At 47.6% G+C, this 22,731-nt stretch overlaps 1 protein-coding gene across 9 annotated transcripts in view; it reads left to right on the forward strand.

The window, feature by feature from the left end:
* Positions 1-22,731, forward strand: part of LOC1270670 (uncharacterized) — a 144,932-nt gene that overhangs the window by 88,606 nt on the left and 33,595 nt on the right. For 2 of the 9 annotated variants that reach the window (XM_061654305.1, XM_061654302.1), the window contains one exon: positions 6,796-6,916. The exons of 3 other annotated variants lie outside the window; for them this stretch is intronic. The gene's annotated coding sequence lies outside the window, so the exon portion shown is untranslated. Of the gene's footprint in view, positions 1-6,795; positions 6,917-11,842; positions 12,330-12,824; positions 13,172-22,731 lie in introns of those variants that run through there. 4 more of the 9 variants (XM_061654303.1, XM_061654304.1, XM_061654307.1 and 1 more) reach the window with 4 other exon arrangements.

Genomic DNA, 22,731 nt, shown 5'->3' on the forward strand with positions numbered 1-22,731 from the left:
TTCCCGGAAGGTGTGTGTACCAAAGGGGGAAAAAATCTAACTCACACACACACGCACATTTCACGCATGTGTAACGATGACAATCATCATGATGATGATGATGATTTGCTGAAGGAGTGCTGGAGAGAAAGAGAGCTTTGTCTGGGCTGGAATTTCAGGCACGTGAATCAGCTCGCTTTCGACAAAAGCTTTCGGGCGAATCGGCAGAGCACTGTGGGGATTTGTGTTGAATTTTGAAGCGTTAGATAACTGTGGATAATGCCAACCAAACGGGGGACCACTTCCTGGGACCTAGAATTATCATAACATTTTCCCGGGTAGTACATTTGAAATGGATGGTATTTGCTTCCAATCTGTATTGTGTGCTAGTTGAGCATCGGAGTAACATTTGCGTGATTCAAAAGGATGCATTTATTGGAGTGTTTTACGAATTCAACCAGGTCTTTTGCATAGAGAGTGAAATTTGAAGGCTGAAATTGTTTCAACACCCCATACAAAACCAAGCATTAAACTCCTCAGGATTTCAGTCCTCAGGATTTCAATCTAGAACGTATATCATGCCGGAAAACGAAGAACAACACGATTTTGAAATGCATGATTGTCCGGATACTAGGAAAACATGGATTAAAGGTCAAATTCTGTGCTTGTTTACCCAAATTCTTACAGTTTTTATAAGCTAGTTGAAGACATGAATTGAAATGTTCTCCGTTATGATATTATGGTCTGATAACAGTATTTTGCACATCATCTGTTTGATGAATATCTCTTCAGAAAAAGGAAAAAATCTCAGTTTTCCAACATAAACCATCAAAAGTGTCATTATTTGGGTTTTCTTACCATTCTAGCTATTCCACGTAGAGTTAGACTCTACATAATCTTCCTCCAACAATATCCAAAGCAACACAGCTGTAAACAAAACTTCAAAGAACAACGCAATGTGCGGGAACCATTTACGTCTACTTAATACGAGTTAATGCAATTAAACTTCGGCAAAGCTCTCATATCCCGTACGTGCAATTTCACCAAAATCCCTGGTTGCGAAGAAAATTGACGGGCGCAAAACACACGGCCCGACAATAATACACCCCCACGCCGGCCCTCCCCTGCCAGGAATCAATCGTAAAACATGCATTACTAACTTCTCCTCTCCCGAGATAATCTTTTCCAACGTGTCTTTGTACATCTGTGTGTGTGTGCGAGGCGTGAAAGATGTACGGGACATGGGGAACGGGCAATAAAATCTTTACAACTTCCGAATCATCCCGCGCGCGGTGTGCGCGGTGGTTCGCGTAATTGATGTTAACCGCTCGTAAGCCCTCTAATTAACATACAGCCGCCCTGGGCCCTCGTATGATACCTGGTAGTGGTCTACGGCGTTCCAAAAAGTGGGCGGACAGTGCGGACTGATGTGTGAGTCCGAGCCGCGGCACATTACAAAAAGTAAGTTGAGAGATGAGCGGGGAAAAAGAAACGTTAATGTGTTGTGTTGGGCAGTGGCAAAAAAGAAGTGGCACCGAAAGATTGCCAAATAGTAAAGCAAAAAAGGGAAACAGGAAATGTCTTCACACCGTGCATGCTTCGGAAGTGCTCTACTCCTACAAAGTCCAAAATGGCAGATTCTTCAGGAAATTGCACCTTAAAGTGTCTCGGGCCGGGACGTCTGGTCGCTAAAGTAGCACAATTAAAAGGTTACAATCACTTTCATAAATTCCCTTCCTAAAGGAAACACATCACTCGGGACGTCCCCCCTTCAGGGTTCGGCCATCTAATCATCTGCTTGACTTCTGGCAGAAAGGTCGTCGCTTGTTAGACTTTCACTGACGGGGACTTGCGGACCCAGACAACGAAAATAACAACAGCAACAAAAAACCCGGTCCAAACTCCGCTTGATCCTGCAGCGCTTGAACTATTTTGATCCTAAGAAAACAGTTTCGTTTTGATTTCAGACCGCCGCCTTTTTTTCGTTTGTGGTCCTCAGCAGTGTGCCTTTTGCTAATCCACCCTACTGGACGATATTCTACCATCGGTGAGCCAAAACTCGAGTCCAAAGGTGGTGGATTGCTCATCATCAGGTGTGTGTGTGTGTGTATGTTTGAAGATTTCCTTTTTCTAATTCTTCATTTTCATCCTTCTTTTTTTGCTGGGATGCATTTGAAATTCTTGGTGTCCTGAATTTTTACGACACCGTTCCTCCTCAAGCGGAACATTTCCGGAGGACTGCTTCTTCTGGGTCTTCGTCGTCTTGCAGCAGGGTGTGCAAGAAGAACCCGGACCGGAGCTTCGGTTTGTAGAAGAAGTCCTTATTCCCGGAAATGCCTCCAGGCTTCGACGGGCAGACTTCACTTTTTTTGTTGCTTTTTTGCTCATCGCTGCTGCCGCTGCCGGTTACCTTTGGGATGTTTTTCTTTCCAGCTTTCGGGATCGTCTTATGTGTTCTTTTCGGTACGGTGAGGCTCCTTTTTGCTGTTCTAACACTTGCGTATATCCTGCCTGTGTGGCTGTGTAACATTAAAAGGAAGAATGAATGCGCACAGAAGAAAAAAAGAAAGAAAAGAAAAACCAACAGTCAAAGGCAAAACGGTCTAGGAACGGTCGTCGTCGTCGTCGGCACTAAAGCAAAAAGGAAACACTCTGCTCGTTTGTTCTGGCTGAGCAAAAGCTGAACTTCTTTTACTTAAGCGCTGGCGTGCACACATACATACGCACTCAGACAGACGATGATGTAGGGATAGTTTAAACTGTCTTTCATCCGATCTTATGCTCTTCCTTTAAACGATTCTTGCTTCTTACATACGCTTCGCTCCGTACTCCAGTACAGTTGTTCCACGGTTTTCCAATTTTTGTGCTGTGTAGACGGCTGATTTTTTTCTTCCCTTCTACACGCTCTTTCCATGCCTTAACAGCCATTTTTGGGCTTTCCAGTGGTTTCTATGCGCCGTGCGGTTGAGTGCGTATCATCGTGCTCGAAAGCCTCGGCGATGATGGAATTCGTGCGTTCCACGGCCATTAGGCGATAGTTGGCTGCGGTCGGCTCCCTATCGGCGAGTGCGCTTGCCCGCGTTCACTTTTATCGTAGGGAATGCTGCTTAGAGTGGTATTTCTTGGGACTTGTTTTAGAGAGGTCCGGGGCGTATCGAACAACTGGATATAAACAACAGAGTAAAAAAAAAACACAGGGCTCTCTCTCCAGTCAAAGAATAAAAAAACAACTTAAATTGGAGATGTACATTTTTCCGCTGATGTGCTCTCGAACGTATAAACATCTCGTGAGCACCACACCGCCGCCACTCTTGTTGTTTGTTGCTATTGGATTGTTTTTCTTTTGGTGTTTTGTTCCATTCGCGCGACCTTCCGTGTTGGTCCGAATCCGAAGAGTCCTGGGAGATGTTCACCAGAAGTTCGAACCATCCGAGTCGTACAGGCTTCTCAACAGGCTCACAAGCAATGAACATACTACAGGGCAGTAGAAGTTGCCCTGCTCCAGCTCTCCACACACTCCACGCGGGTTCCTGTTCATCTCCAGCAGGTCTGGTGTTTTCAGTGCCGTATTGTCCAGTGCCCGAGCCAGGCTTTCCAGGTGACGCGCTGGTTGTTGAGCAGCCAATCCATTGGTTGCCGTTGGTATTTTCTGACAAGGGTAGCAACGGATCCATGTCTGCAAAAGGTCGAGACTTTGTGGACTTTCGCCCGCCAGCAATGGTCGTCCGAGAGTGTGTCCTGGAAGTCCCGAGCGACAGTATCGTGTCTCACCAACCATCTCCAAGCGGTCGACTGTAAGCTTGCACACTCGCACAAAACATTTGCTTCCATGAAGCCTGTGCCCCAAGCGTTGTTTATTGTAGTGGATCAACTCCCTCGCTCTCTCTCTCTCTCTGTCTCTCTCTACTACTGATCGGGTGCATTAGAGTTTCCAGCTTCCCACCGTGTGGCACACGGTTTAAGGACCAAATGTTCCCTTCGGGCGTGTACGAATTCTTGGAAGTTCTTTCCTTTGCCTCGGAGATGCCTGGCGGAGGGATAAAACAAGTGCCACCGCGGGCACTTCTTGTCCCCTCCACACTTTGGATACAACGACGCCGGTGGTAGACTGACGGGGATAAAAACCACTTGTTTATCGCCTGCCACCTTTTTCCCGATGGTCGCTCGCACGACCCCCACCCAACGATGCCCTAATCCGCTTGGGATCTGTTTTTCGACGTAACACAGCACAGCAGCGGCAGCGGTTTGCTCACCGGCAACACCACACACACACACCGGTGGGTCCGGTCGAGATTAAGTAAAGATTTAAGAAGCGTGACGATAAGCACTTTTTCCTCCATTGATCCGATTCGATTCGAGCCGTGCTCTCGTTTCGCCGGAAAACCGGAACGGTGGCAGTCTCAGCATCGACTGCGGACCAACCACCCACCAGCCTTGGAGATAGAGAAAAACAGGTGTTGATACAAAGGTGCAAAGGGTGTGCGCGGACTCCTTCGGTATATTGTTATTTTTCGCCGGGGATCGAATGCGATATTGTCCGCTGTTGGGTGCAATCGGTTTCGGAGATTGTTTTTATCTTTTCTTTTTTTAATACAGTTCAAGCCCTCCAGGAGCTCCAAAAACAGACCTAAAAAATGGTTTACATTGCGAATTGATATTGTGGCAAACGACGACGACCACTTGCCGGTGATACCCGCGCGCGCTGCGTTCCAGGGCATTTAATGTCCCAAGAATAACCATTTCAATCGAACGGTTTATCGCGGGATTCTTTTTACCCGAATCGTTCGATCGAGAAGATGAAGTGGTTATATCGCGGGCGTTGTTACGCGTGTTTGGTCGGTTATTGTTTGTAGAAGATGTTTGTTGTTTTTTTTTGCCCGTCGATTCTGCCCCAAATAGCTCGGTGTAATTGGAGGTTAAAGTTGAAAGAATCATTCCCAAACTGTATTTAAAATATAATTGAAGTTTAAAGATGTAGTTTGGAAAATGACGAAGCCCACGAATAAGTTCCTAATGCCTTCGCTTCAAGCCCATAATCCCAGGGGTTGCATACTTCGTTTCCCCCACGCCGTCAACGAGAGGACCTTTACCGATTAACATAAACAACGTACACAGAACAATCCTCTCGCTTCCCATTCCAGTCACAAATGTGTATATTAATATCAAACGCTATGAATCTCAAACATCATATGGTGTCTTTCATATTTTAATGAACGTACAATGAAAGGGAACGTATCGTGGTCGTCATCCTACCCCTCTCGGTAGCAATTCTGCTCATCAAAACTGTCACCACTCTGCTATGGCACAGCACAGCAGCATAGGCAATATGACAAGTTGTTTTCTCGCAACTCCCTGCGCCATTCGGTGCGCAACAGTCGGCCCCGGATCCCTGCCACAGGAAACTAATCCTAAGGGTTAGAGGCCCTCAAACAGCGCTCACCGCCACAGTGTGGAACTAATGAATTTAATAGTTGCAGCAACCCCACACCGCCACAGTCAGCGTGATCTCGTACCTCGCATGATGATGATGACGCTGATGATGACGATGATGCTGGCAAGGCTGATAAGCGCGTCATAAAAGTAATCAAACTCATTCGGGAAAAGGCTTTCCCGCTTTGGTCCCCTCCTCTTCGACCGGCGGAGGTATCATTGGTATGGCGCCCGGGGGTCGTGGTCCCGAGGTCGCGGTATATTTATTCCTCGGTCAGCATTGAATTATGTGCTTCCTTCAATTATACGGTAGCACACACTGCTGTGCGCGTGTGTGTGTGTGTGCGAGACAACAAAACAGGGATTCGTCCGGCCGCAACAACAACAATCGGTCGCGCCGCGTAACTTGATGCGGTGGTTTATGCCTCCTCGCTGTGTGCGGTAGTGCGCACGCTACCGGGAGCTATTCCTGGAGGAGGGTTGCATACGCACCAGGACATCAAGGATCCGGCTACACAAATACACGGCGCAGTTTTGGACGCTAGTTTGGGACTCGGGAAAGATTTCGCGTCCATGATAAATGTGTCCGTTCCACCCTACGGGCGGTCGAAATCAGACAAAACGAGAAAGAGAGCGCACGCACGATGCATGCAGGAAAAATGGGCAATTGCTTCCCTTGGATATGTGTCTGTGATGCCGATTGTGAACGGTGCAACGCAAGGGAGGGGTTACGTGATAATTCGATACTTCTCCGAGAACCTCCACCCGAACCACCGAGCATCAACCCTCTTCCTCCCGCTTGGTGGCTGGGATCGTCGTCGTCTCGGCAAAAAAGGTTCACCGTAATCGGGACATCAAGCGAGAGAAATCCATTCCGCGCGTGTGCAATTTCCAAATGTTTCGGGAGCAGGAGGGCGAGCAGCAGCGCTATTGTGGGAGCAGCGGGTGGTCGGGCGAAGTTGATGACATAAAATAATTATTGCTTGTTTTTCTTCCATTACTCTCTTTCCATTCGAGGCACGCTTTGCAGTGTAAATCTTTATCTTAATTTGTTAAAATTTTTAGTGTGGTTTTAGGAAGGACATTTTGGGGTAATTTTTTTTTATACAATTTTATTTCAATTTATCGTTAAATCTGAGATTATTCCACAGATGTATATAAATTGTGGAGAAAAAAACCCACACCCAATCCCACTGAAAACCCATATGCCACAGTAGGTGTATCATTGCGTTTATGGGCGATTCCTCAAAAGAAAAAAATAACCTATCAATAGCCACGTGTACGTCCTTACCCAGCCGGCAGGCACTGGTAACAACACACGCTTTGGCAGCAGCGCGAGTGAACCGAGAAATGATTTTTCTATTTGCTTTTTTGATTTTGTTACAGCACGCGGGGCACACGAGGACTGCAGCCAGCAGCATGGTTTTGTGAAGGGTCACACACATATGGTGGCATTTTTCCCCGTCCATCAGGGCAATCCTCACAACAACCCTCATCCCGCAACCAGGTAAGAGCCTAAGCACGGGCAAGAGTGTGAATATGATGATGGAATATGGTAGCGTCTATAAAATAAATGATTCTCCTATCTATACACCCTACGCTCTCAGAGTCATACCACGATAAGGTTGCAATTAAGCTGTTCCTGTGCATTTCTAGCAATGGCCTATGGCTACCGTTTAAATAATAAAACTCGGAGCCTTATTTTTTGTTCGCCTGGCTTTGAGACTTGGCTCGGAGGAGCACGATTAGCCCACGAAGAGTGTCGATTGGCTCACGCCAAAAGCGGGCTAGGAGCTTCCAACGTAAATTCTTCTCACCCAAGCGAGCCAGATCTTCTCGCCGTAAAAAAGCGCTCATAGCCAGAATAAGGTTAGAAGCCATCGGCCCCGTTTGCTGCTGCCGTTAAAGCTCGTAAAACGTGTCCATCATGACGTGTGTGTGTGTGTGTGTCGCTCTGGTGGACGTTCACTGTGAAAAGCGCCCAAAGAAACGCGCTTGGGTTTGGGTCGTAAAAACAAGCTTGTCGCGTTTTAAAGCACACGAGCTGCAGCTGTGTGCGATGGCGGAGGTAGTGACGAACACTGCTTTTCGAAACGGCACCCATCATCCTGCACCACACGTCTCGCGATTATGATTACTTTTAATAACAAAAATCGACAGCCACCGTCTTGTTTTTTGTCGTTTTCTACTCCCTGTGTCACTCTCCGGTGCGTGTCCAGTGGGGCAAACGCCAGACGCGCAAAAGCGCAAAAAAGCCATTACGCGGCGATACACGCGACGGCGACAACGATGCGGTGGCGGCGGTACGTGATGAATTTTTGGGAGGTTAACGCGATAGAGCATTCAAAAAACACGTCCCAACCTCTCCCAGATCTTGTACCGGTAGCTTTTCCCATCCACACCGAGGAGTGTATATATGGGGCCCCAGTTTTTGGAAGAATTCGTCCCCTGCTTTCCAGCCTGGGCCAGAGAACGGCAGGAGTTTTTCGGATGGAGTGCTTCTGATTTCTCGTTCATCAAGAGTTTTGATTACTTAAGATTCTGTCCATGGCTTCTAGGCGATGGGCTGCCAGCGGAACGAGAAGGATATGATTTTTGCTCTGGCATTTTGTCACTGTTCAGGGTGTGCTGGTGGTTATCCAGCAGCTCCAGCACCGCAGCAGCCTTCTGGAAAGATTGTTCGACGTGAAAAACTCCAACGATAGCAGCTGCAGCAGCAGGGGTGTGGGATGAATGCTAAAGGTTGGCCACCGACCGACTCACATTCGCTCACGGTGTGTTAGTACACTTTAGCGCGCGGTGGAATGTGCCCGATCTCGAGGTTGATTTTACGGTCGAAAGGAACGCTTACAACCATACCCGTCCTCCTTCGCAATTCTGGGTGATTCTTTAATTTAAACACAGACGCCGACGGCAAAAAATGGTTTATCACTGCGTACCGATATTAAAAAAAAGTGGAAAAAGATATTGGGTGGAATAATTATGCCAAAAATGCATGAATTAAAACTTTAATTTCTGCTGCATTTTATGACGCCGTTTTTTTTTTGCCCAAGCGATTGCGAAACATTTTCATGGAAGTATGGGTTAGGTACATGGGAATAAAAAAGAACAATTCGAAGTTAGAATTCAATAGGAATTTGAAATTACATTTGTAAATTTTAGTTTTATGTTCCTACAGAGCACTTTATCTCAAGCCAATGTCACTCTTTCTCGAATATTGGGGCACATTGAACGAACTATTATGCCCGGTTCTGCGACTTTGCCTGCGAATGACAGTGCAAGAATTTCTGTTATGAATTATTATCATAATAACGTAACGTCATGTCTTGTTATTGTTATGAGCTGTGGTGACGTCACGTCGCTACAATCTGAACAAGAATACCACAGACGTTAAATAAAGTAAGATGTCTTGTAGTAGAGTTTTTATAGTAGAGACAGTCTTGTAGTCAGTTTGTAGTTTGTAGAGACAGTTTGTAGTCTTGTAGTAGAGACAATCTGAGCAAGAATACCACAGACGTCAAATAAAATAAGATGTCTTGTAGTAGAGTTGGTATTAATTAATCTCGACTCTAGACAATTTTGAACCAACAAGTAGCTTCCCATGTTAACAGTGACATTTTTCACACTTTTTCACTTGTTTCCTTCCCAGCTTTGGTTTCTACTCGATACGGTGGCACTCTTTCTCAAATTATTTGTGGCATACGGAGATATAATCAAACGCTTGCTTTTGTTGTTAAACCTTACAACGTAGCATCGCAACGATTCGAGAATTGATGACACTTGCTCGAGATAAGGTGACACACTTACATTTGAGTGCCAACTTATTTAAAAAAAAGAGTACAAGAGTTTCATTCAAGTTTGAGGTGGCAAAACGTTTGTAAAAATCATAAAAAATCATAAAAGTCAGCTATTACTATGAATGATCATTGTGAGTTAGCAAGCTCATCAAAAAACCAATACTTTAAAGGTTACCCATTTTCTACCAGTGCTTTCCGTTTTTTTCTGTCAACATCTAACATCTGTTTCAAAGGCAAACCTTTTATTACGTACGGCAGTCACTTTTATATGCATACTCTAATTTTGATGGGAAAAGTACATATTCCATTCCGGGTTTACTAAGAGAACAAGAAAAAGAAACAACACGACCAGGTGATCTCCCTTCCGGCAAACCATTCCCGTGTACACGGATGAACCTCGTTAAACGAACGAAGAATGTCTTGCACGGTTGCTTTTGTTTTAGCCTCTTCAACCACCACCACCACCGTCCTCCCCCCAAGACCAAGAACCCACCGTCAGCGCAATCCTTATCAGTGCCAAGGCTATGGTGAAGGTTTTTATTTCCCCATTTCACTTTTGCTCCCGTTTGTGCTGGGCTCGCATTACGTTTCCATTTACGTACGCACACACACACTCCAACCGTCACTAGATAATAGCGGAAAGTGAACTTTGCATACCTTTGTGCCTTCTCCCGTACGATTAGAAGGACAGAAAAAAAACGGAAAGAACTCTCCAAAGCGACCGGAGGGAACTGGAGCAAAAGAAGGGCATCAGAAGTGCATTTAAAAAGTTACGTTAGAAATAAAATAATCATAAAATCCTCACTCACCTGTGTGTGTGTGTGTGTGTGTGTACAGGGGTGGGGTGGCCGTACCGCCGTGCCCAGCGTTGGGCTTCGGGAGGGCTTATGACAAATTAATTACCACCTCAACCTTCTCACCTTCTCTCTCTCGCACGCTTTCTGCTTCATTATAACGCCTCGCCCAATGCCTCACGGAACGACCGACCCCGCGCCCAGCATATCATGGTTCCTCCATCAAGCTTGAATGAGTGGAATGTGTTGGCTGCTATGTGTCCATCCACCGAAAAAGAAGACCAACAACAAAAAAAAACAAATGCATTTCCGGGTGGCCGACGCGAGAAGGTTTTTGTATCTAATTTGCGTCCACCATGAAAACGTATGGAAATAGGGGAATAGATCCAGCGGGGAGGAGACAACAAAATCCAAATCAGCCTCACCCTCAGCTCAGTTGTGGCGGACTACGAAATTCACTCCGTTCGGTGCCGTTTAACCGTGTTTTTTCAAGGGGAAATTTTTCATTAAGCGACGCTGAATCAAATTTCCAGACCCACGGCGGCGGGCGCTTGTAGCAGGCTCCATGATGGGTAAACATAATTCACCCCCTCCGCGATCGGGCCATTTCTTTTGTTTCCTCCCGCACTCATTTGCGCACTCTCTCCCCGTGTCCTTCCAGCTCTTCGTAATGCGTGTGCGTTCGTTCGGGACAACACCTTCTTTTTCCGGCCCTTTGCCCCATCGCGGGGTGGCTGTGTTGGGCTGTATTGTTTTTTTATGCTGTCTTCTTCCCTCAACGGTTGTCTCCGTCGCCGTGAACTCGTCCGTGAGTCAGTCACGCGCCGTTTAGTCCAGGTCGGGTGCCCCACTGGATGCGGCAAACGCTCAAAGTCCCCAAAGCGTTCTCGGTGTGCCCTCGGTTCTTTCTCTGCATTACACCCAGAAGCTTGCAGTTTGACCAACGGGAACCGTACGGGAATGGTGCGTACGTTGCGAAGGGATAGTTTTTCCCCCTCTCCCCACGCACTTTGTCGGGTTTGAGTTCGAATGTTGATTTGGTTTAGTTTTTGTTCGTTTTGTGTTCCTGCTTTTTGATGCTGTCAATTTAACCGAGCATGAACCAAAGTCTGCTGCTGCTGCTGCTTCTCTGGAACCGAGCTGGAAAAGAGATGAATGTACGTGTCTGTATGTGTGAGTGAGCGTTTCTTATGTTTTTGTACGCATTGTGGAAGCAAGTCCCTTGCGGGAAGGTGTGTGCGTGTCTGGAATGATTCACAAACGCGCTTGTCGGGTGTACGCGTACACGGAGAGAAGCAGGGCAAGAGAAAAACACAGATGAAGAGAAAGAGCGCACGAGAGAGAGCGAAATTGGCGTAAAATTCTATGCTCACAGGTTTTCTATGCTAGAATCTCTACTCCCAGAGCTCACCGAAGTATGCTGTGCTTCAGAGACTCTAACGCAAAAATTTGAGAGCCCTCTTGTGCGAGAGTCGCCCCTTGACTCTTTGACTTCGATGCATTATTGCAGAGGAAGCATCCAAAATGCTTTACAAACTCAATTATTTTGGCTTCAAAATTCATCAAAACTTGCTCCAATAATTTGTAACATCAAAATTCGCCCTAAGAATGGCCATATTTCCGTATCCGCAATGTCCCAAAAAATACCTTGGAATGTCACAGAAGCAAAAAATACCATCTCCCACAGCAAAAGAGCGCTGCAGCGCGCAGCATAAAACGCTCTCGCGTGGTTCACTTCTTATGTGAGCAGAGCATAAATGTCGCTCTCTCTCGCTCCCTACAATGCTCTCCCCGAGCTGAAGCGGAACGCGCGTTCCCGTCCGTGTACGCTCACGGCTGGTGAGCCGCGCTGTGCCTCATTTACGAACAAACCGTTGAAGGGTGCGTACGGAAACACCACCGGAGCACGGTCGCGCGCGTGTATGCACTTCTTCCCCAACCCTACACCAGTGTGTGAGAGCGAGAGAGAGAGCGATAGAGGGAGTGCGGGCGAAGGACGGTGTGTTGTGTGGGGGTGGTGCACCAGGGGCATAGTTAAAGTGAGTGTGTTTGTACGTGCGTTTGTGGAGCAGTGCGTTCCTCCACTTTTATTCTTTGCGGTGTTGTTTTTTTTTTATTATCATTTCGTATGCTCCAAAGCGAGGGAGGAGCAGGAGAGGTTCTTATGCGCTCCATTAAAATGTGTTGCAAGTGTTTTTGAAGCCAAACCAGACAACCGAGCAACAACAAAAAAGGACACTTCGACGTCCTTTTTGGTGCGTGTGTGTGTGTTTGCTGTTCGTGTCTAGCAGTCATTGTGTGTAAGTGTTTCTACGTGTGTATTTTTAAGGTGAAGTATATTGAGTGAAGGAAGGGGGCGAAGGGGATTACGGTTGTTAGGAAAACGGGCGGGTGCGTATTGCTTTGAATGGTGCCGCATAACGGGGGAGGTGTGTGTTTGCGCGTTTAGAAGGCAAAAAGGCCGCCGTGGGCTAATGCCGTTTTTTTTTGGGGGGAGCCCACTGTGTTTAATAGAAAGGTGAATGTGTATCTGGTTTAGAGAGAGAAAACAGGGAGATACACGGAAAGAGGAGGGGAGGAGGTGTACACAAAGTGCCGCTGCTGAAAAGTACCCTGTGTGTGTTTGGCGCATGAGAAAATAGAAGAAAGCCTGCGTTGCGGATTGCCGATTCCTCGAGGCGGAGCGCTGCTGGTTGCTGTTTGTTTTGTGAATGTGTGCATCTGCAATTTAATGTGTTAGAATGTGCTAATCCTACCCAAAACCGTGTGCCAATGATGCGGAAAAAGCATCCGATAAAGGTGGATAAAGTTTCTTAAAAAAAATAATAAAAATCGCAAGCTGCTCAGAAATGGAATGCAAATTTGTTCCGCGTGTGTGCGTTACGTTTTTCAACTCAAAAGTGAGAGAGCGAGGATGATTTCGGCCGTTTCTGCTGACTGTGGTGCTGTTGTGCTGCGTGTGAAAAATGACGAAAGAATAAATCCCGCACACACACACACCAAACCAGTAACTTGGAGTTTTCTGCTGCGGAGCATAAGTCAACGAGAAAACGAAAGATCAAACGTCACACAAAACCAATCGGGCAAGCATCGGCACTGCTATATCTGCTCGGCGCGACTCTTCACCGTCAAACAACTACTCGGTCAAACTCTTCCGTCCCGCATTAAATGGTTAGTTGAAAATCCTATCAAATCGTTTTTTTTGCACCCTCTCTCCCCACATATAAAAAAACGATGGTTTTTGCTACAATTTTGATTGGAAATAATCCTTTTTTTGTTGTTGTTTCACCGTCGTCCCCTCGAATGAATTCAGTTTTCCCGTTTTTCGGTTTTATGGACACGGGAGACGGGGTACGTGAGCGAGAATGGGCCGTTGGTTGTCTTCCCTTCATCTGCACCGTTTCTGTGTTGCGCCTACCCGCTAATCCAGCTCCTCGGACGACCTCTACCGGTCGGTATTGGTACTGTTTATGCTCGCAAACTGTAAAGAGAGAGAGAGAGCGATTATTTGTGTGAGAGAGCATGTTTTTTTACTTCTTGAATGAAATTCTAGAGAATGAGAGCCAACAATTGAAAGCCGGAGAGAGAGAGCATCACGAGCAAGACATGGGAAAAAATGTCAAAGATGGCCATTTTGTTTACAAGGGCTAACTTTTTCCCGTCCGCCGTCCAACGCTCCGATGCGATGGAACGGAATCTTTCCTCCGTTTTTTGCTGTTGTTGTTGTTGTTGCTGTTGTTGGCTGGGTTGGGGTTTGTACATATTCTTGTTTCTTCGACTTCTCCTCACCACAGCAAATCACCTTTCCCCAGCGTGATGGGTTGAATGTGTGTGTGTGTGTGTGTGTGTGTGTGTGTGTGTGTGTGTGTGTGTGTGTCTGTGTGTGTGTGTGTGTCTGTGTGTGTGTGTGTGTGCGCTTTTTTTGTCTTCTCACTGCGGTGGAAAATGATACGAAAATCGATAGGGAAATTATGGACGAAGCAACAAAAAAAATAGAACCATGCGCTACCAAAATGAGTTCACAAAATTAAGCAAAAAAGAAACAACAGATCAGTTAACTCTCTTTGCAACCATTCTCCGTAGCTCTTGCAATATCCTTTTTTTCTATGTTTTGTGTGTCCCTTGACGTAAAGGTAAATTGTTTGTTGGGCTCCTCATCCCGTTTTCTTGAATGGCGAATGATGCCTACCGTACACAGCGCGTAGAATGAAAAGTACGCAGCCACAAAATACACACCAAAAAATGCCCCCGTTTTGCTTGCGGTTTCCCCCAAGCAGTGCGGGGTGCGCAATCGAAAATAATGTGTTTATTTTAACGGAAAGGTGTCATATTTTTCGTGCCCTAATGCTGCTAAATGTTCCAGTTAATCCCAAGGCCCCGTAACAGGATGCTAACGAGAGGTTTTGCTGCTCTTTTATACCTCGCGGGACCTGGAATTCGCTGGCCAGCTCTCGCTGGCCAGGAGTGAGGAAATTCTACACTATAATAAAGTGCGATAATTTATCTGCAAACATTACCCTAAGCTCGTAAAATATCGCTCGCAGCGGGTCAAGTGGCTTTGCTGCTCTGTGTGTGCTGTTACTCTTCACGGGAAGAAGCGGGTTAGAGCTCGTTAAAAGCGTGTACTTTTGGAGCTCCAGTTTAGTGGGGTTTTATACCCAAAAATTATTCAAGAGTGAGTGAGTTCAAGTGTTGCAAAGAAAAGTGAGCACAAGTGAAGGTTTGTTTCCCCCTCCCCGCGGAATGTAATTATACAATAAAAATTGGAGCTGTCTTCGCACCGCACGACGATTCACCGTAAACGCTAATTTGTACCTCGTCGCGGCATAGCAAATCAATTGAATGAAAGTGATAGGTGGGAAGGTGTGGATGCTGGGCATGCAATTACCACCACCCATCGGTGAGCGGGGGCTTCGTTCGTTGCGTGCCAATGCCGGGCCCGGCGTAGAGTTTTCCCAGCTTTCACAATGCCCGAACGGTTGTCATCAACCACATTTCAGCCCCAACGATTGGGGAGGTTTGTGCGCGAGAAATTGTGCTCGGGGGGAAAAAAAAGACACAAAGCACACACACGAACCTTTCACTTTTGCGCCTCTGGAGGCTCTCTCGGTGTCTGTGTGTGTAGCTGCTTGTATTAGACGCTTTTACGCTGCCAGCAGGCTTTCGGCGTATTAGCGGTACAGCTAGCGGTGGTTCTTAAAATTCAACCACATTTCACTGGAACTGATTTAATCGACGAAAAGAAGAAGCAAAACAGAAAAAATGGGGAAATAATTTTGGATGTTTAGAGCAGCACCGCGAGGTGAAAAACTAAAATTTATGCACAAACACACACACAGAAAGTTCCACACTAAAGGTTAACAGCATAAAAACGCATAAAAATGTAATTTTCATGTGCGAATGAAGATTGCGCTCGTAAAGTGTGTGGGGCGTAAAAAGTCGTGCGGTTTTTTTGAACGCGAAAGGCATCTGTTGTGTATGTATATGCACCATGGCAACTAAACAAACATCATCCTGCACATAATCGCAGCCCAGCCCGAGCACCACAGCACATCAAAGCCAGCGTGTAGAGTGTTGTGGTGCTGCTGCTGCTGCTGTTGGCCATGTTAATCTCCAGCACCTTCTATTACCAATGGGAGAGATGGGGATGGGAGAAGAAAAAAGAAAAAGCCTCCGAGAAAGCCCTCCTTCCTCCCCGCACAAAGGCACGGACGCAAGGGTGTATTAGCAGTAAAACATCTCAAACTCCTCACTTCAAAGTCAAATTCAAAGCAAGTAGAAACAACGGCTGGGGACAAAGTGGGGGAACGGAACCGGCGGTGGTACCGAAAAGGTTGAACAAGAAAAACAGTTAGCATAAACGGTGGGTCGGCCACATGCTAGGGAAGAATGGGGAGACGAAAAACGAACGAAACATTGTCTTGTATGGGTCAAGTGCGAAAAGACCGATTTGAAAATTAGAAAGAAAGAGAAAGAGAGCTACCAGAGAGGGTTCGAAGATTTCGAAGAAAACAGTCAAGTTCCCTGGCTCAAGTATTTGTGCGGGGGCCACCAAGCAAAGCCCGAGCAGAGAGGTGAAGGTAAAACTAAGCTATCTCCGCGCGCTCCCCAAGGGGCAGATGAGAAACTAAATGGATTGGCTGTGCACAGAAGGGAAGCAAGAAAGGCAGGAGGAAACTATTAGCGGGGGGAATGGGGAGGGGGGCCGTTGTGGGAATGTATCGAAAACTTTTCCTAGAAATCCGCTGACCGATCCGCTGGACGACGACGACCATGACGGCGATGGAGAGTAGCGTAAGGAAAAATACCTTTGTGGAAGATAAATCTTTGCCCCATCGATACACAGCCAACTCATTCCACCCCGTGCTCCAGTCGTACGTGAGTCCCAGCTGCACTCGCCGAAGCTGCTGCGGGACGCAAGCAATGAGACAGAAAGGGACAGGCACAACAACAGGCCAAACAAATCTTCCCCAAGCCGTTTGCTGCGCCCAGTACACGAATCGGACAAAATGCGGATTGCTTTGTTTCCACCATTCCTGTAGGCGCCCAAGCAGCACCAGGGCACCGTAAGTACACAAACACAACTTCCCTTCACACTCGCTGTGTGTGTGTGTGCAGCATTTTCCTATTCTCTCTTGGTACGCCTCAATGTGTGAGTGGAGTAATGGGATAAACGCAGGGATAAACGCAAACGCGTTCGCGGATCGAACTTATATCCGTACCACATTCCCTTTTGGGGTGCGAGAGAGAGAGAGAGAAAGAGAGCAAACTACCTTCCTCTTCTCGCTGTGATGCTGTGTGTGACTGTGTCTCTTCCCGTACACTGTGTATATTGGTGAGTTGGGTGTTGGTGCACGGTTTCCCGTACCGCTCGGGGTTGTAGCGTTTAGGCCTTAACCCCGTACAAAAACAACCACACACATACACACACACACACACACACACACACACACGTAAAACCACTGGAAGAAAGAAACACACGAAATCGGCCTGTTTTGCGACGACTAGAACGCGTTTTTTATTAAGGCGAGAGAATCTCGTCCACTGTGCTCTCTCTCTCGCTCCCGTGCGCGTCGCTTGCTCTCAACGGTGCGTTCATCAACCTCTCGCATCTCTTTCGCACACACGCTGCTGTTTTGCGCTCTTGCTCTCTCTCTCACACTCTCCAGCTTCTTCTCGCACGTCGAGAGAAGCAGCTTTTCATCTCCAGGTTTGCTGGAAGCTGCCTGGACGCTTCACGCTGTTCGCATCAACCATCCCGAGCGCACCAGCGCTTTGTTTCGGTCTTTTTTCATTCACCACCGTCACCACCACCGCCTGGGGATTTCTCTTCCCTTCCTTCGAGCGCGCACAGCCCAATTTCCGTGGCTTGCAAGTAAAGGAAACCTTGGGCCTTTGCTTTGGGACGCCGCACGCAAACCTTGGCAACGCTGCACGCCGTGTAGTGATGAAAGCGGAACGAGGATAGGGCCTAGGGTTGTTAGAGTGGAAGGAGAGAGAGAGAGAGAGAAAGAGGGCTAAATCGCTGCACTCGCATGCGAAGAATGGCCAAAAAGGGAAGAGCCGAGGATGGAAAGCAAGAACCACCACCATCCCCGGGGCACCGAAAGGCAGGCACGAAGCGAAAGGTCCAGGAAAGCGCTGGTGTGTGTGGTACCACCAAAACCTGTGTGGAGTGCCTGTGGCCGTCCCTATAATGGGGGTGAGGGTGGGTGAGGCGGTAAAAGAGCATTCTCGAGCCACGGGAAGGGGCACAGCCCAAGGAATGATCGCGGGAGTTTTGGGACGCAACGATCAAAAAAGCAAAGCGCTAGAGCGAGAGAGAGAGGACACTGTGCGAGCGTTTGAAGGCTTCAGCTCGGTGCTTGCACGATCGAAGAAAGTGCCTCGCCGCCTCCTGGGATCGGAAAGAGATCAAGCCATGATGATGATGATCGCGGGCTATGTGTGTGATCGTTGGTAGGAAAGTGTGGTGGCACACAGCGACGAGGGGGGGGGGGGGGGGGGGGGAACACCCGTTTTCAAGTGGCCCAGCCGACAAAATACTCTCGTGGAGCTTTTTCTCGTCTTCTGTTTCGCTTTTGTGCCGCTGCTTCGTGCTAACCGTGGTTGGGAATGTGTTGTGTGTGTGTGTGTGCGCGCTGGATGATGCGCATTCTGACCCGTTCGATGCCGAATGGAGCAATTTTAAAAGTCACTTCGAAGGTTTTTTTTTATTTCCACTCCAGCACTTCACACCCTTCCGCGGTGCTTATATTGATTTGATGTTGATTTTTTATCCCTTCTCACTCTCCTTCGGTTCTTCTTGTGTTCGAGATATACGCCGCCTCATTGCCATTGCATTGATTCTTGGTGTTGTTGTTTGCCTACCAAGCCTCCCTCTCTCTCTCTCTCTCCCCGAAGTGACTCTTGTCCGGTTATTGGACGCGCGGCCATCATGCATTTCCACCATCAGCAACAGCAGCATCAGCAGCTGACCAAACCTGCTCAAATCTCTCCCCGCTTTAGCTAACGCAACAACGCTTAAAGCGGTGCGCTCATCCCATAGATTCGGGCTGTTTGTCGGTCGAGATTAAAGATGGAGTGTTGGCGTAGTGGAGAATGTATCTCCCCATGTTTTTTTTACTACTTGATCGATGAATCGGTAAGCTCTGCTAGCTCTATCCCTATGCTCTGTGTGTCGGCAAAACGGACGAATTATTCGTGCCTATTCAAAGGCAAACCCCGAACGAAATTCACAATAACCCGCTCGCCTAATAGAGCCGGAGCTTGAAATTGCCCCGAAAAAAAAAATGGGTTTTGCTGGAATGCAACAACGATGAATCTAGCTGATCCTCATTTGATGTTTATTCTACCGAACTTTGTTTAGGAGCTCATTTGTTAAACCGATCAAAGCGGTGCCCCGTTTAAGAAATTGGAAACGAATGCGCGAGCCCTCAAGAACGTACCAAATCAACTCCTAATTGTGTGTACATTTAGGCTGGTACGCGTCCTCCCTGCGAGTCAATTCTTCAACCATTCGGCGGTGTGACATGATCACGATGAGATGTCACTGCGAAACGTTTGTTGCCAAATAAATTTGAAAAAAATTCGATGAAAAAACGTCAGCTTTGTGTCCACTTTGTGCTTTGGTGGTTTGGCAATAGCAAAGCCCCGAGCTTGATTGCTTGCAATTGTGTACGGCTGTGTTGCGAGACGTAATCAAGGCATTCTTAAGGCGCTGCCATGTCATGAAGCAAAAGAATGGGAACAAATTCTCCACCATATCATGGGTCTAATAAGCAATTTAAAGGCACACGGACGGGGCAGGCATTTCATTAATTTACAGCTCTCATTCCCGCCAGTTCGCCAGTTAATTTCTCCCTTTCGAACCGTTATCAAATGGGCAGTTTTTCTCTCTCTTTCCCTTTCTACTAATGCGCTTTCCCATGCGCTGGACACTTCGGGCCGCCGGGAATCGGGTCGTATGACAAATGGTCTGACAAATTCCGTCGCATTTCGGAAATGAAACAGTATTTTCCTCCAGTTGTGGCATGGGCTAGCGGAGGGGTTTATTATGTTTTTATGTTGTTTTTTTTTTACTTTGCTGTTCATGTTGGTGGCGGCGTTTTGGTCTCGCTCTTAAATCGCTCTCCCCCTCCCCCCTCCGCATGTGATTTATGATGCGTCGATACTGTGCAGCGCGTGTGGAAAGGGAATGTGATGATGATAGTCGCCTTCTTACAGTGCAAGGCTTTAGGGCGGCTTGCTTTTCGCCCTATCGATGCTCGGTGGCCCTTCGTAGTGTTATTGTGTATATATGTGTGTGTGTGTGTGTGTGTGTGTGTCGATGCCACAACCTCGTGTTCGATATTTCATCCCTTTTTTTTCGACAAGCAGCGGCAAGAAGTAGCCGCCGTCTTGCGAAGACAGGGCAAGAATGTGCCGATGATATCATCTTATCGATGCATGATGCATTTTAAATGACATACGCCCGTTCCCCCCCGGCTTGTTGGTAGGGGACACTTCACCCCATCCCCCACACTGTCCCCCGTGTATTGATTTTCACTCGGCACAGGCACCGCTGACGATGCGGCAGAAGCATTTGCAAGAATGTAGTTGAAAAATATCCAGCCCTTGGATTCATTGCTTCCTGCGGAAATGTTGTGTGGGTGGAATGGGTACGCTGGAGCCCCCCCCCCCCCCCTTCTACATCCTTCCCCTTTCCCAGGGAGGTATGAATTTTCAATGGGAAGAATATGCCACGCTTCTCGTCCACACACACACACACACACACACACACACACACACACACACACACACACACACACACACACACACACACATTCAATAGCCACCGCTTTCCTTGGCAATAATCTTTTCCTTTTTTTCGCATTCGCTTCCTTTTTGTCCACAAAATACATGTCCGCCGTGTACGTTTCTGCGTGCGTGTGCATCATCTGTTTGTGTCCAATAGAGAGTGGGGCCGATGTATAGTAAAAAAGGATGAGGAGGAGGGGAAGACTGTGGTACACAGTTATGGTGGCATGCGGCGGACTGCGAAACGGACGGAAAAGGAAACATTAGTGACGAAGCGAAGCAAAAGTGTATCCTTGGCGATTCTTGGTGGGTGTGTGTGATGGGGAGGGCCACAAGTTGAGTTGGGGGGTGGGGGGACTTTGGGCGGTAGTGGAAAACTAGAACACATCGGAGGGAGGGGGAGGAAGGAGGGGGGTTTGGAAAATAGATGGACTCTTCTCTCGATCGACGACGACAGTGTGTGTGTGTGTGTATAGGACGACGACAACGACGGTTCGCCATCATCGTTTTGTGTGTTGAATTGTGGTGTTCGTGTGTATGTTTGTGTGTGGCAAGCAAAAAGGATACTTTAGCCTTGCGTCGCTGAGTGTGCAGACCGAGAAGGAGGAGAAAAAAAAAACCAGGAAGAAACCGGAAAACCATCCCCAGCGAGGCTGCAGATGAAAAGCGAACGGAAAAGCCGGAATGAAAAGTTTCTCATTTATAACCTCTCTCTCTCTGTGTTCCTTTTCCGCCGCCAATCACGGGAGTTTCGGGAAGAGGTTTTGGGGAGATCGGCTGGTGGGGCAGCTCTCTTTGAGTAGAACACTATGCGGGACAATTCAAAGCCCTCCCATCCATCGCCATTCTGTGCGTTTCGTCCTCCTGCACGTCGAATTTACTTCTTTTATTGGCGACTGTCGTTGAATTATGGATTTATTTATGAAGGTTGTATGCTGACGGCGTGCCTCTAGCATTGGATTGGAGTTTGTCAGACACAAACACACACACACACAGACAAACAGATTCTTGGAATCTTTGAGCATCCTTTGCGTCAAGGATAATCGCCAACAATAACGCAAGAAGTGGGGAAGTTCTTCCCTATTTTTTCCGTTTGGAGTTGCAGTTGCGATTGCACATTATTGACAGACAAGTGGCGCAGAAAATCAACTATTTTTTATGCAACAATTCTGCACCGTTATGGGGAGAAAACTTGTTGACGCCTCATCGCATTTGCAAACTATCGGAAAACCTTCATAATCCTCTCATTTGGCTCCGTGTTCTGCTGAAGCTTTTTGCTAGCGTTAGAAACCGGACAGAGTTCGTGGAAGCTGTTATTTTTCAAATCATCGCCGACAAATACTGAAAACAAGCCCCCCTTCGTGTCGCAATGCGTGGTGAAAGAGAGAGAGAGAGGGAGGGAGAGTTTTCTGAAAAACATATTTATCCCAAAGAACGACGAGAGGACGCCCCGTCCGTCCGTCCGTTCGCCGTTGCGCTAAGTGCTGCCCCGAGTGCTGAGCAAACATATCCGTGTACCGACCCGTCGTCGTGGTCGGTCATGTTCTTCGAAAGCGGGGAAAATTATGCCTCCCTTCGGGTCCATTCCCGGTGGGGTTTGAGGTGGGCCGGAGAGAGGTAGATGAAAAGTTTCCTTCGGTTCGTTCAACAAAGGGAAGCGAGCCGGCAACCGCGGAGCAGCAGCAGCAGCGCGCCCGTGGAATTGGCCGCGCAATGACGATGAAAAATTGTACCACACCAACACCTCCTCTACCTTCCCCGTGGTCTTCTTGTTCGTGAAAGAAAACACGGCCACTGTGTGTGTGGATGGCTGAGGGGGGGGGGAGTTAGAGGAGCAAGAAAACTTCTAAACATTGAAAGCTTCATCAGCTAGAATAACATCAGCAACGATAACAATAATAATAATAACGCAACGAGAGAGTGACGGCGACCGACGACGACGATGACGCCAAAAGAGGAAACAAATTGGTGGTGCGGCAGCGCGCCACGGCTTCGAAAATATATCTATGGTACCGGCTGTGGATAGGAGAAGAGAGTTAGAAGAGGACGAGAACAAAAAAAAAGCGACCACAGCACCACAAGGAAGGAACCGTTCGGACCCCGATGGAAAAGCGATAAAGATGCGAGCGAGATGAGCTTGGGGAGGGAAGGAAGGAAAAGTGAGGAGAAAAAGGAGGCGAACCACCACAGCAACAACGAAAAAGAAAAACACATCAAGTGACTCTACAGAAATGTTGTGCAGCGAGTAGAGTAGAGGGTCGGACCCTCCGTTTCCGACCGATGTGATCATCGGCCCCGGACCCACCCGACATGACCACAAGAGTGACGGTGTTGCGTTTTTTTGTATGCTGGTGCTGCACCGTTTCCACTCCCAACCCGTATAAGTTTGAGGGAGGGGAGGTAGGGAGCAGCCAGCAGTGAGTTTTCTTAAA

This window comes from Anopheles gambiae, chromosome 3, assembly GCF_943734735.2.
Source record: "Anopheles gambiae chromosome 3, idAnoGambNW_F1_1, whole genome shotgun sequence".
NCBI classification, from domain to species: Eukaryota; Metazoa; Arthropoda; class Insecta; order Diptera; family Culicidae; genus Anopheles; species Anopheles gambiae.